At 37.2% G+C, this 12,130-nt stretch overlaps 1 long non-coding RNA gene across 1 annotated transcript in view; it reads left to right on the top strand.

The window, feature by feature from the left end:
• The window catches only part of LOC107680779 (uncharacterized), a 13,148-nt gene extending 10,638 nt beyond the window's left edge, over nt 1-2,510 (top strand). The window contains exon 3 of the long non-coding RNA XR_001633184.1: nt 2,381-2,510. This is a non-coding gene — a long non-coding RNA (uncharacterized LOC107680779). The remainder of the gene's footprint in view (nt 1-2,380) is intronic.
• The last annotated feature ends 9,620 nt before the right edge of the window (nt 2,511-12,130 follow it).

Genomic DNA, 12,130 nt, shown 5'->3' with positions numbered 1-12,130 from the left:
TATATATATATATATGTGCAAGCTTGTATAAGCTTGTACAAGATAATTATGATTTCCTAAATTCTCATTTAGTTTCACAAACCAATCAGATGTGGTGAACTAATATTTAGATTGCTTATTAATTTGATCCATTATATCTGAGGTAAATTGTTTACCAAATAAATAAACAAATAAAAAAATTAAAGGGAAAAAAATCAAGTGATTGAATATGTAAATGCATAAATGAGAGAATGAATACAGAAGGAAATGACCACAGTCATATTCATATTTGCAATATGAATCTCAGGCTCCATAAATAGTAATGGAGTGTGGTAATATATACTGCAGCCCAACTGGAGAGAGCAATTAAGAGGCTGCTCAGATTTAGTAGAAATAATGCTACTCGCAGAAGACAAGGAGGTAATTGTGAGACAGCCTTGATTGTTTTGTAAGAAGATGCTTTCCCTTTAACTTTTGAAACACTCCGGCATCTAGAGACTCTGTTTTAATGGAAATAAGTGAGTCTGGAAAAAAAGGTCTAATTTTTTCTCATTTATTTACTTCTCTAAATGCATTTTTAATCATATAAAAATTAAGGAAATAAGAATAATTAAAAAATGGAAAATTTTAGCACTTTCGGGAACGGCGAGGTCCTCGCGTCATTCTGCTTCAAAGAAAAAAGATAAATGATGATGCCATTAAAAAGTGAACTAATTAAGGAAGGCTTCTTTTAAGAACTCATTAACTGCAACCTCATTTACATAATGATGCATATTAATTAAGTTTTAATGAATCTGAATTTCCACCAAGCCGCTTTTCTTTGGCTGTGGAACAAATTGAACAAATTATTTAAAAGTGTTCTTGAGTCTACTTTTCACACCAAAGGGGAGAGAATGCAATCATTTGTAGAAAATCATATTTTTTTAGGCAGGCCCATCTGTTATTTTTTTTTTTTTTTATGTAATGATTTACCCTTTTTTCTAAACCTGGGAGATTTGTTGCATTTCCACACAAATCACGAGCTTTGTGATCAAGGGTAAAAACACCGGAAAATAAATCTAATGAATTTAAGACTTTTCAAAAAAATAAAAGAGAGAGATATGTCCACACAGTCAACAAGTAATGCAAGAGAGTGGCTTTTATTTTTCTCTTACACAGAAGGCTATTTAAACTTTACAGGACCTTTTTAATAAAAAGAAACTTGTGCATATAATACACTTAATTTTACTAAAAATATATAATACAAAATATAATATTTAAAAATTTAAAACATCATAATGGGTTACCTTAAAGACCTCAACGGAACATTTGTTGCTATCTGTTGCTGCCGTGGTGAAACTGGAACAAGAGAATGCATGTTTAACAGCACCAGCTGCAGCAATTTCAGGTGTTACTGTGGAGTGTGAGTGACTTAACACATGTGCTGCACAAACATCAGTATCATCTCCTTCCTCTCTGCATGCAAAGCTCTCTCTTTCTTCCTCTCTCTCTTTAACACTTAACGCTGCAACGCTACTAGCATAAATCTGGGGATAAGCACAGCCCGTGGGACTGACAGTGCACAAAGTTTAGCGTTTTAGCCTTTTTTATTTCGGGGGAGGGAGTGGAGGTGAGAAAGGAAGAAAGAGAGAGAGAGAGAAAGAAAGAAGCTGATGAAAGCCATTGCAGGGTGCTTAATGCAAAACTCACTTGCACCAAATGGAGCGACGGTGCCTCTCTCCCCTTCGTCTCCCAGATGCTGAGCTCCGGATGTGTCTCTGAGGTTAACCTGACACAAGCGACAGCTCTGCCCGCCTTGCGCAGCCCCCTCTCGCTCCTTCATCAGTTTCTGGCGCTTTAAAGGAATCACCTTTCAGTGGTGGTAGGATGCCGGGGGTTCTTCTGACAGTGAGCACCTTCCTCAGGGGAGGTCAGGAGTCAGGGATTCAGATGAGGCAAGCTGGCGATGCAGTGTAACTGAAAATGGAAAGCAGATGTTAGTTAATTAGGGAAAATGTGACTGACAAGACTTGAGCGGCAAGGTACACGAGCTAGCCGGCACCGAGCAGCTGTTGTTGCCGACTTCATTGTCAGTCTCATACACAAGTCACAACATCCCCACGGCGAAACGTGGCCGCATACGCAGACAGTTATCAAAATAGAATTAAGCTTGATTTAATCATACCCATCTCTCCTTTGAGTTTTCGGCCATCGTCGGCCAGCCGCGTGTTTTTCTCACCTCCCTGTTTTCTTCCAGTTAATTTTCTGCATTTATCTCATCGCTGCGATGCACCCAGGGCTGTGATTCCGCCGAGACTTTTGCCGAGAGGGTGGAGAGACAGTAGACGGGGGGGAAAATTGCAGACAAAATAAAACATTCTTAATGAGCCACACGCAGTAATCTTTCACTTCTCTCTCCTAGAGTAGGAGGATGTAACGGCGCTGAGATTTTTGGTGAAGCGTTTCAGCAAAGTGAGAACGAAGAGGTGCAGAGCTCATCGCTTCGATTGTCATGGATCCTTGGATGGAAAAACAGATTAATATGCATTAAATGTGGCACGTACTGAGGAAATCACATTCCCAAACTGATAGTTCAGACTTCCTTTACCTCTGACCTTCTGTGTGTATGTACATGTACAGTTGGCCCCAAGATTGATTTGGAGACATTAAGGAAGAGTTCACTCAAAAATGAAAATTGTCATTGCCTTTCTTCTGTGGAACACAAACTGAGATATTTAAAAATAAATGTTTTTTCTGTACACTCAAGGTCGAAAGGGTCCAATCTTGCTTTGGACCCCGTTGACTTTCATTGTCTGGACAATTGCAGTTGAATCATTCTTCAAAATATTTTTTGTTCCGCAGCAAAAAAAAAAAAAAGTAAATTAGTAAATGATGACAAAATGACAGAATTCTCATTTTAGGGTGTACAATGCCTTTAAAACATCTAAATGCATAGATAATACCAAATGTACTGCTCAAAATGGACACTTTTCACATTTCCAGGGTTCTTAAAAGTGGAAGTCGCCATAGCTGGGTAAACATCTTAAAAAAAATTTAAAGAAAATCACGAGATTGTTTCCGTTAGTCCGAAGAGACAAAGATGTCAAATTTACCATCACTTTCTCAGTCATTGTATTAGAAACACTCATGCAGCAGCATTAACTAGTTTTCTGTCTTAATGCCAAGGTAATATAACAAAGTATAGTGTCATAAATGTACATTTACAGTTTAAAAATGAATATATATGCACATTTCTACAATTCTTAACGCCATAAATCTAGCAAAGCTAATATATATATATATATATATATATATATAAAAAATAAAACTTGAACTTTCTTAATAAGTCTTAAACTTTCTGTTCATCATATAATCCTGAAAAAGTATCACTATTTCCACAATCCGTGAGTGATAGTGTTCCTTTGGTATATATATATATATATATATATATATATATATATATGTGTAAGCTTTGCTAGATTTATGACGTTAATAATTGTAGAAATGTATCATCACAGAAAAAAATGTGAAAAGGTCCGTTTCCTGTTGTCAGTAGCTGAACATGACCATATGATAAACTTCACCTGTGGTTATTCCACAAGGACACCTGTGTGAATTTATTACAAAGTCACTTTGTAACCTGAAAAGCGAAGAAACGCAAAGTTAGCTTTGAGAAACACCAAATTTTGATACCAAATGCAGCGACATTCAGTGCGAGGGCACTGTACAGTGTATAATTACAAATTCATAGAATTGGTGTGTTTGGATATGGTTACACTATTGCAGGGATCCTCAAATCTGGCCCACGAGATCCACTTGCAGAGTTTAGCTCTAACCCTAATCAAACACACCTGAGCATGCTAATCAATGTCTTCGGGATCATTAGAAAATCACAGGTAGGTGACTTTGATCAGGGTTGGAGCTAATCTCTGCAGCGCATTGGCCCTCCAGGGCAAGATTTGAGGAACCCTGCACTATTGTGTTAAGAAGTGTCTAATTTACAGCCTTGATCATTACTGTTTTGATATTCTGCTATTGATTGCTTTTTTATTTTCTTTGTGCAATCTTGGTTTATACATTCTGTTGCAACCACAAATCGATATACGCATAGAAAGATTTCCCCCCTTTCCTTTGGAGTATGTTTTAGTTTAGAGTCTAAACTTTAGACAGTGTTTAAAGGGTTTCTAAACAGTTTTTTTAATTTCAAAGAAGCATCTTTGCTTGTCCATCCATTAATCATTTACTTACTCTCATGTTGTTCTAAACCTGTATGACTTTCTTTCTTTAGTGGAACACAAAATATTAAAACAAAATAATAGTCCAAATGACATTGGACTCTAGTTGCTATAGACAGGCATTTTTCAATATATCTTCATTTGTGTTCCACAGAAGAAAGTAAGTCATACATGTTTGGAACAAATGACAGAATGTTCAGTTTTGTGTGAACTATCCCTTTAATTCTGCATAAACACATTATTTCCATCTCTAATTTTGACAGCACTGTTAGTTCAAGAACACACTGCAGAGAGCCAAGCATTGCTCTAAACCACAGACTCTCTGTGCCTAAGTCTGGGCACGTTACATGAATCTCTGGTCAGCAATATTAGCCTGTGAATTTGATGAATTGCTAGACATTAGACCCATTCAAACAACAGATGTTAATTCACTTCAGATGTGAATTATCAGATCATTTGTGTCAGGAAGCATAATATGAATGACACAGATTATCTGAAATTCTTCCCCTGGTAGACAGAACGTCCTTTGTCTCCTCAGGTAGAGGGCTCTGGAGTTAAGGAGGCAAACTCCAGAATGTTCCATTAGCCAGCCGTGTCTCTAAACATCTCATTAGGACCTCAACATGGCAGCTTTGGGCTCTGCTGTGGAGAGCGATTGCTTTGCTCTTTGATGAGAAAATATTAGTTATTCTGGCTTTGGATCCCATACACATATGTCCTGTTGTTTGGTGTCATTAACAAAGGACACTGAAACAATCATGATGGCCTCGGTTCTTAAGGTTGCATACAAATGTCTCAATTGTATAACTATCTCAGCTGTATTTCTAAATAGATAGAATGTGGCCCAAAAGTCTGAGAACACATTCAAAATCTGGGATTTCAAATTCAAAACTGTAAGCAACGAAATATTTTGATATAGATTAAGAATTTTTTTTGTCACTATTCCAATAAGAACATTTGTGAAATTCATCATGTTGCTTCCCGTGAAGCTCAAGATGCTTTTAGGATCGTCTGGAGAACATGATTGCAAGATTTTACACAAGTTTGTTATTAAAGCAAAGGGGACAACATTCACACAGCAGCAAAATGGTTATTTACGAGATAACCACATTTGATAACCAAACTCAGTCGTAAATTTTCAGGTCGCATTTTTTAATCGCATTTTAAGCGAACAGTGTGAAGGGAACCGATATATACTTACTGTCAATATTGTTACAGGTGATATGCACTGGGTGGCGCTGTGGAGCGTGTTAACAAGTTGATTGTATTTGATCACAGAATGTCGTCATCTGCCTCGCGAAGTTTGGAATTACTTTGATCAAAATGACCTTACTAAATGATCTTACAAAATGGAATTACTTTTAATCAAATGAATCAGTGAAACTGAGCACAAATGCAGGTAAGTGCAGCTGTACCCCGAGTGAGCCGAGAAGAGAGCTTATCTGATAGAGAAATGATCTTGAGACATATGCTTCCTTTAAGTCCTCGAGCGAGAGTGCATGGTTTAAGAACAGAAAACACAAAGCACTGTAAGAAACTTTGCTTGGCACCCGTTATCTTTGTGTCTCTGGAATGTCAGACTGATGAGCCAACTTTCAGTCGAGCATGTGGATATTATGGTTTTTCTCAACATTAACATGTGAAACAATATAAAAACGATAAACATAACGTTAGGCCGACTCGAGTGTATGTTAGGGGTGGCCTATATGACCAAAATCTTATATCACGATATGAACATTTTTATTTTACTGTAACAATATATATCATGATATAGTTATTTTTACTTTAAATAAGATCTTTATGATATCAAGTCACTTTAAGAGGTGCCCGGATCCAATATACTGTTACACATGTGTTTTCATTCTCAGCTGTTTGCTTTCACTTGTAAAGACGGGCATTTTGACACATACAAGTGTGTGTATTAACCGTTCAAGGCCTATAAAGCAGCAAAAATATCTCCGTTCAATACTCCCGCGCTCTGTGAGCACCGTCTTCACATGCGCACACAGTTGCTGCATCCCAATTCGCCTACTTATACTATGCCATAAAAGTATGTACCCTTTTTGTGAAGAAAAAGTACATACTTTTGAGGCAAGCTTCGGGACGCATAGATATGTATACGTAGATGCCTCATTAGCGTCTGTTACTGTGGGCCGCTATACGTAAGCCGTCCGCCAAATTCGAAGGGTCAACTTGACGTCATTCACCCTAACAGTAACATAAGTTACCAATGATTCAAAACTTGTAATATTGAGTTAATACATTTAAAAACACAAACCAACACATTCTCACCTGTAAAATGTTATCCCGTTTTTACAAGCATCGGCTTTGCAGGATTGTGGCATCTTCGAATATTCATTGATTATTATGGTGAATGATGTCAAGTTGACCGTTAAAGATGGCGAACGCATCTACATGCTTGGCACAGTCGAATGGGGAATCTACCTATACATATCTATGTTTGGACGTACTACTACCGCTCTGTTGCTTAGTTACGTGTATCCTTTTAAACTTCCCTGTCAATCCTCTTGTCACAGTTAACATCATCCACATTTAGTTTAATTTAATTTCCTACCATATTGGAGAGAATTGTAGAGGAATGTTGATCTGCCAGTCGCGGGTCCTTCCTGCCGAGAACTCCGCTCGTGTGTTTGCATAATAGCATTTAAAAGTTAATGACCAACGTATCTTTATAAAAGTGTATAACGCTGATAACATTAAATAAATATTTCTTCATCAGGTTAGACATTGATTATTTATCACTCAAACCCCTCGCATATCCGCCATGTTTGTAGTTTAAAAAAATACTTTTGAATGCATGTTTGTAGTTCTAATCGAATCCTCTTTGGCATACTTATTTCAACATACTACGATTTGGGACATACTAATTCTATTTTCGAATACTATTTAGGAGGGATAGTATGCGGATTGGGATGCAGCAAGTCTCTCAAGCGCACACGTATAGAGAAATGAGTTGTCTTTCGCTGCTGATTGCATTTCAACGGCTTAAAACACTTGTTTTTAAACCACAATGCTTAAAAATGTGTACAGGCTATATGTTTTCGTGTGCTATGTACAGCAACGGCACATGAGCATGTAACCACAATAGAGACAATAGTTTAAAATCTCTACCGGTATATCGCCCTAGTGTACGTTCTGTACTGTAATTGGCACCATCTGCTTTATTTTTTCCGTTTGCTCTGCTTGAGCTTGAATGCTTTTATTCTTTATATAGGTATTTACACGTTTTAAACTAAAAGAAAATCTTGATATATAACGTAACGTTTTTGTAGAACATTGTGTATAATGCCTAATCATAAGCTTGTTCAGAAGTGGTGACAAAAACTTGATTATTAAAAAATAAAATTTTTCTTGTTAAATGTCATTTAAATAAACAAATATTCATTTTTTTATGAGCCCAAATATTCAAATACAATATTTTTGAAAAATGCCCATCCTTAATTTTTACTAGTGGTCTCAGACTTTTGTACCCCCACTGCAGTCAGTTTCTTTGCCCCAGATTCAATATAAGATAGAAAGCATGCTGTGTTCTGTGAACTAAGAGCACCATGCTGGTAAGAATGTGTTGCTAATCACCTTCGTCTTTGTTATCTCTGCACCGCCGTTTCTAGACTTTGAGCAGTTTCTATTTCCCTCCCTCTAGAGAAAAAGCATTTACTGAGAATCCAAAAGAAAAATATAGTGTTAGAACCTCCCCTTCCTTCAACATAGTCTCATGGGAGCTGAGGAAAGGTATCAAAACAAAGAAAATCAAACATTTCAGACTAGATAATAACTTTTACAAAGAAGTGCGCAGCCCGAAGAGCTAGTAATTGGGTCAAGAGTACTTCATGTGCAAAGAATGAAAATAATAAGATGAGATAAAAAAAACAGATAAGATTAGAAATATGAAACCTTGTGCTTGTTAACTTTGCAGGAGGTAAGGTTAGCGAAAACATGCCAATCTTCAGCAGTTTTTTATTTTTTATTAGCTCATTTCCACAATGCAATAAGTCTAATTGCACAAGATGTTCATCAATTTAAAGCATTTGTCCTCATCTATGGTCTCTTGTGTACATGTAGCATCAGGCCATTGTCCATCCTGGTTACTTTGATCATCTCTTCAGTTTTTAGACCATGTGTCTTTTAACTCCCACAGACCGCTGAACGTCCGTGCACTGTGGCCAGACCATAATGCCTTCCTTTCCACTACAGCCACGGCCGGTCCCGGGGGGTATCTAAGCCTCTTTGGCAGGCCTGGATCCCAGAATCCTCTAAATAGAAATAATTGTGCCCGACAATTGCTGTGTGCTTTGCTAATGCATGTGACAGAACTTTTTGGTTGTTCTGACGCCCACAAGCCTGGCTAGCGATACATGCAGAATATGCTAAGCTATGTAATCTCAGTCCTGATTAATACGTGCCACGAGTACTTTGGAGTGCTCACGCTAGACGCTAATGGCTCCATTCAGTGGTTGTGTGACCACGCTGGAAACCGTGGGACCTAATGTCTTGACATTATTCCACTTGACCACTCTCGAGTAGGATGCTGATGACCTTAATTGTGATAATTTAGCCTGGCTGCTTATATAAATCTGTCCTGAATGTAGTTGATCGTTCATATAATACAATCTGCATGAAAATGTACACTGAAAACAAATTGGTGTAGAAACAATTTTCACTCAGAAATGCTAGTAATTTTCACAATTATTTATAAAGAATCAAGTAACATTGAATTAAATTTTTTCCTTATATGATATGGGTTAAAATAAGGTGTAATTTAAAAAAAAAAAAAAATTCCTAAACAAATTTTACATTTACGTAATTACAAATATGCAGTTACAGCTAATTGCACGTAATGTAATATATAATGTAATGTGTCTTGGTCCAATCTAAATGTCTGTTCAACAAGTCATGAAAATTAAATGTTCATTGTTTGACCAACATATCCAGTGGTTAGTTAGTGAAGTGGCAAGACCGTGGTAAATATGCAGACAGAAAACTATCTGTTTCTACAATAACAACCTCTACACGTGATAAAAAGGCATGAGTGGATCGTTTTGGCCAATTTTACAGGTTCCAGTAATTTTTGAAGTTGCCTCTTTAAGTTGTTTCATTCTTTCACCTCTTTTTTTCGTTCTTCTGAGTCTGCACCAATAGTGCAGCAGAGAAAATTTGCAGGCAGCTCAGTGCACCTATGGCAGACGCTAAATACGAGCTAACAAAAGACCCAAACAAACACATTCAAAAGCAACTCTCCTCAATTTTCCAAACGACTTGTCCATTTTATGACAATACTTTTTTTCCCCCATTTTTGTGCCAAGCCAGTCTTTCTTTTCCTCCCCCCTTCTAGTGAAGGCAATCACCTCTCTCATATACATATGTGCAAATTGATTTCCTCTTTACAAGAGAAGATAAAGAGCACAGCAACAAAAAATACCTGTAAGTGAGGTATAATTACCGAGTGAGACACCCCCTACTGAGTCCATTCAGCAAAGTCCCAACAACATGCATTTAAAACCTCAATAGGACAGCCTCGTACGAATAAGCCAGAGATTTGATTAAAATTATAGCTCTTTTGCTCCTACTTCATCTATTAAGATAAGCATCTTGTTCAGGGCATTTTTATATATACATATGAAGAGTTCTGGTACAATTTAACAGTTTTCTCCTGCTGCTCCATAAAAAAGGATAACTGAGGGACCCCACTTCACTCTCACCTGTATAAAGCGGTTTGTGTCAGAGTGGCAAATGGCCATATTCAATAATATTCAGGAGCTCTATCTCTGACAGAGTCTCTAAAAGAATGTCTCTCCATTGTTTGCTTTTGAATGAGTAATGTGTCGGCACTGGCCTCAACATCTGTCTCTGAACTTGTAATATGTGAATGTGTGTTGTAGTCAAAAAGAACACACTTTGTTTTCTCTAATTAATAGTTATTAAATATTGTAAGACTTTTGGATCTCTTTGTTTTACCAGTTTAATCTGGCAACGTATGGATTTGGATACACATAAACTGTAATAATTCGCCCAAAATGAAAATTCCGTCATCATTTACTTATTCTCATGTTGATCCACACCTGTATGACTTTCTGTTTTCCTTGGAAAGCAAAAGTTGAAATTGATTAACTGTGTTGGTCACTATTTTCCATGCAATTACAATGTATGGGGACGGATACTTTCAAGTTTCAAAATGGACGCAAAAGCACCATAAAAGTATCATAAATTTGGTCCATATGACCATATGAACACATTCTACTCCATGTCTTTTAAAGTCATATAATAGCTTTGTAAGAAATGGACAGCTGTCAGCTGTTGTTGCCAGATCATTAAAGGGGTCATATGACGTTGCTAAAAAAGAACATTATGTTGTGAATTTGGTGTAATGAAATGTGTTTATGCGGTTTAAGGTTAAAAAAACACATTATTTTCCACATACTGTACATTATTGTTTCTCCTCTATGTCCCGCCTTTCTGAAACGCGTCGATTTTTACAAAGCTCATCGTTCTGAAAAACGAGGTGTACGCTGATTGGCCAGCTATCCAGTGTGTTGTGACTGGCCGAATACCTCAAGCGAGTGACGGAAATGTTACGCCCCTTACCATACTGTGATGCAGTGTCCTGGCACGATGAGACAAAAACAATAAAACCCATTACAAACGAGGCATTTACATCCTCGTTTGTAAAAAATTACATCCAGTGGGGACATAATTACGGACTTATACTGTCTTTTTACGCGTTGCGTTGCATCGCACCGTGCCGCGTAAACATAAAACCATGTCTGCATTTGTGATCGGAGAAACGACAAACAACAAGCGCTACTCTACACTGCTCAAAACTCGCATTTGAATAGTCAGTGGCAAATTCTTTAAATATAAAAAACGTACTTACAGGCTGTGAGTCAGAACAGACGGCATTGTAGGCTACTCTCCCAGGTTCAGGAAACAGTCCTCCGTGAAATGCACTGCACACATCTGAATATTTGGTTTGAACTGTTCTGGAACAGTGTTGTAAATACAACTTAACCACTGATTTCTAGTTGTGTCCTCTTTTGGAAGGCCAAACAAAGTATTTTCTCTTTCGCAACGAGAAACACAGCGTCTCCACAACATGGCGACGGTGGCAGCAACAATACTACAGCGAGAATCAAAGTTACGCCTTCTTTCTTTGCATGAACATTTGGTCGGTGTTATGCAAATCTTCCCACACAGTGACGTAGACATGTGGGTGCGTGTTTAAACGAGGCGTTTTAGGAGGGCGTGGACGAGTCTTACCTTTTATAAAGAATATCTCTTTGGGTTTGAGACTTTAGTTTTTGCAACTTTAGGGATCTTATCTATTCACGAACAGCTTGTAACACTCCAAAGAGAAAGGAAAACTTGAAATCGCATCATATGACCCCTTTAAGTCAGTGAACTTGTAAACAAAGCATTTGAACTGGTATTGTGAATTAGATCAATTGATTCACTGAAAAGATCCGACTCAAAAGACTGAATCATGAATGAATCAGACATCACTGTTTCTCTCATGAACATGCTTTCAACGATTTGAAATATAAGTCGTATGGACTACTTTTATTACACTTTAATGATGCTTTTGATTCCTTTTCGATTTTTTTTTTTAAGTAAAAATCCCCATTTATTGTAATTGAATGGGGGAAAAAAAGTTGTTCAAAATGTATCCTTATGCATCTTGTGGAGGAAAAAGTAATTTGAGTTTGGAACAACATGAGCATGAGTAAATGATGACAGAATTTTTAATTTTGGGTGAACTATTCTTTTTTGTAAAATGACAAAAACAATCTGAATATTGTGAGATGATGACTTTTTATGTGTCTCATTTCAGGCAATGATTTTATAATTTGATTGTTTTGTTTTAGGTCATTTTTGGCAGTTGCAGAGCGAACCTTTCTTTGCAGCAAAGGAATAAACAGAGT

The sequence above is a fragment of the Sinocyclocheilus anshuiensis genome, unplaced genomic scaffold, assembly GCF_001515605.1.
Source record: "Sinocyclocheilus anshuiensis isolate Anshui unplaced genomic scaffold, SAMN03320099.WGS_v1.1 scaffold869, whole genome shotgun sequence".
Taxonomy (NCBI): domain Eukaryota; kingdom Metazoa; phylum Chordata; class Actinopteri; order Cypriniformes; family Cyprinidae; genus Sinocyclocheilus; species Sinocyclocheilus anshuiensis.
Note: the sequence above shows the minus strand (reverse complement) of the source record. Positions and strands in the feature narration are given on the sequence as shown.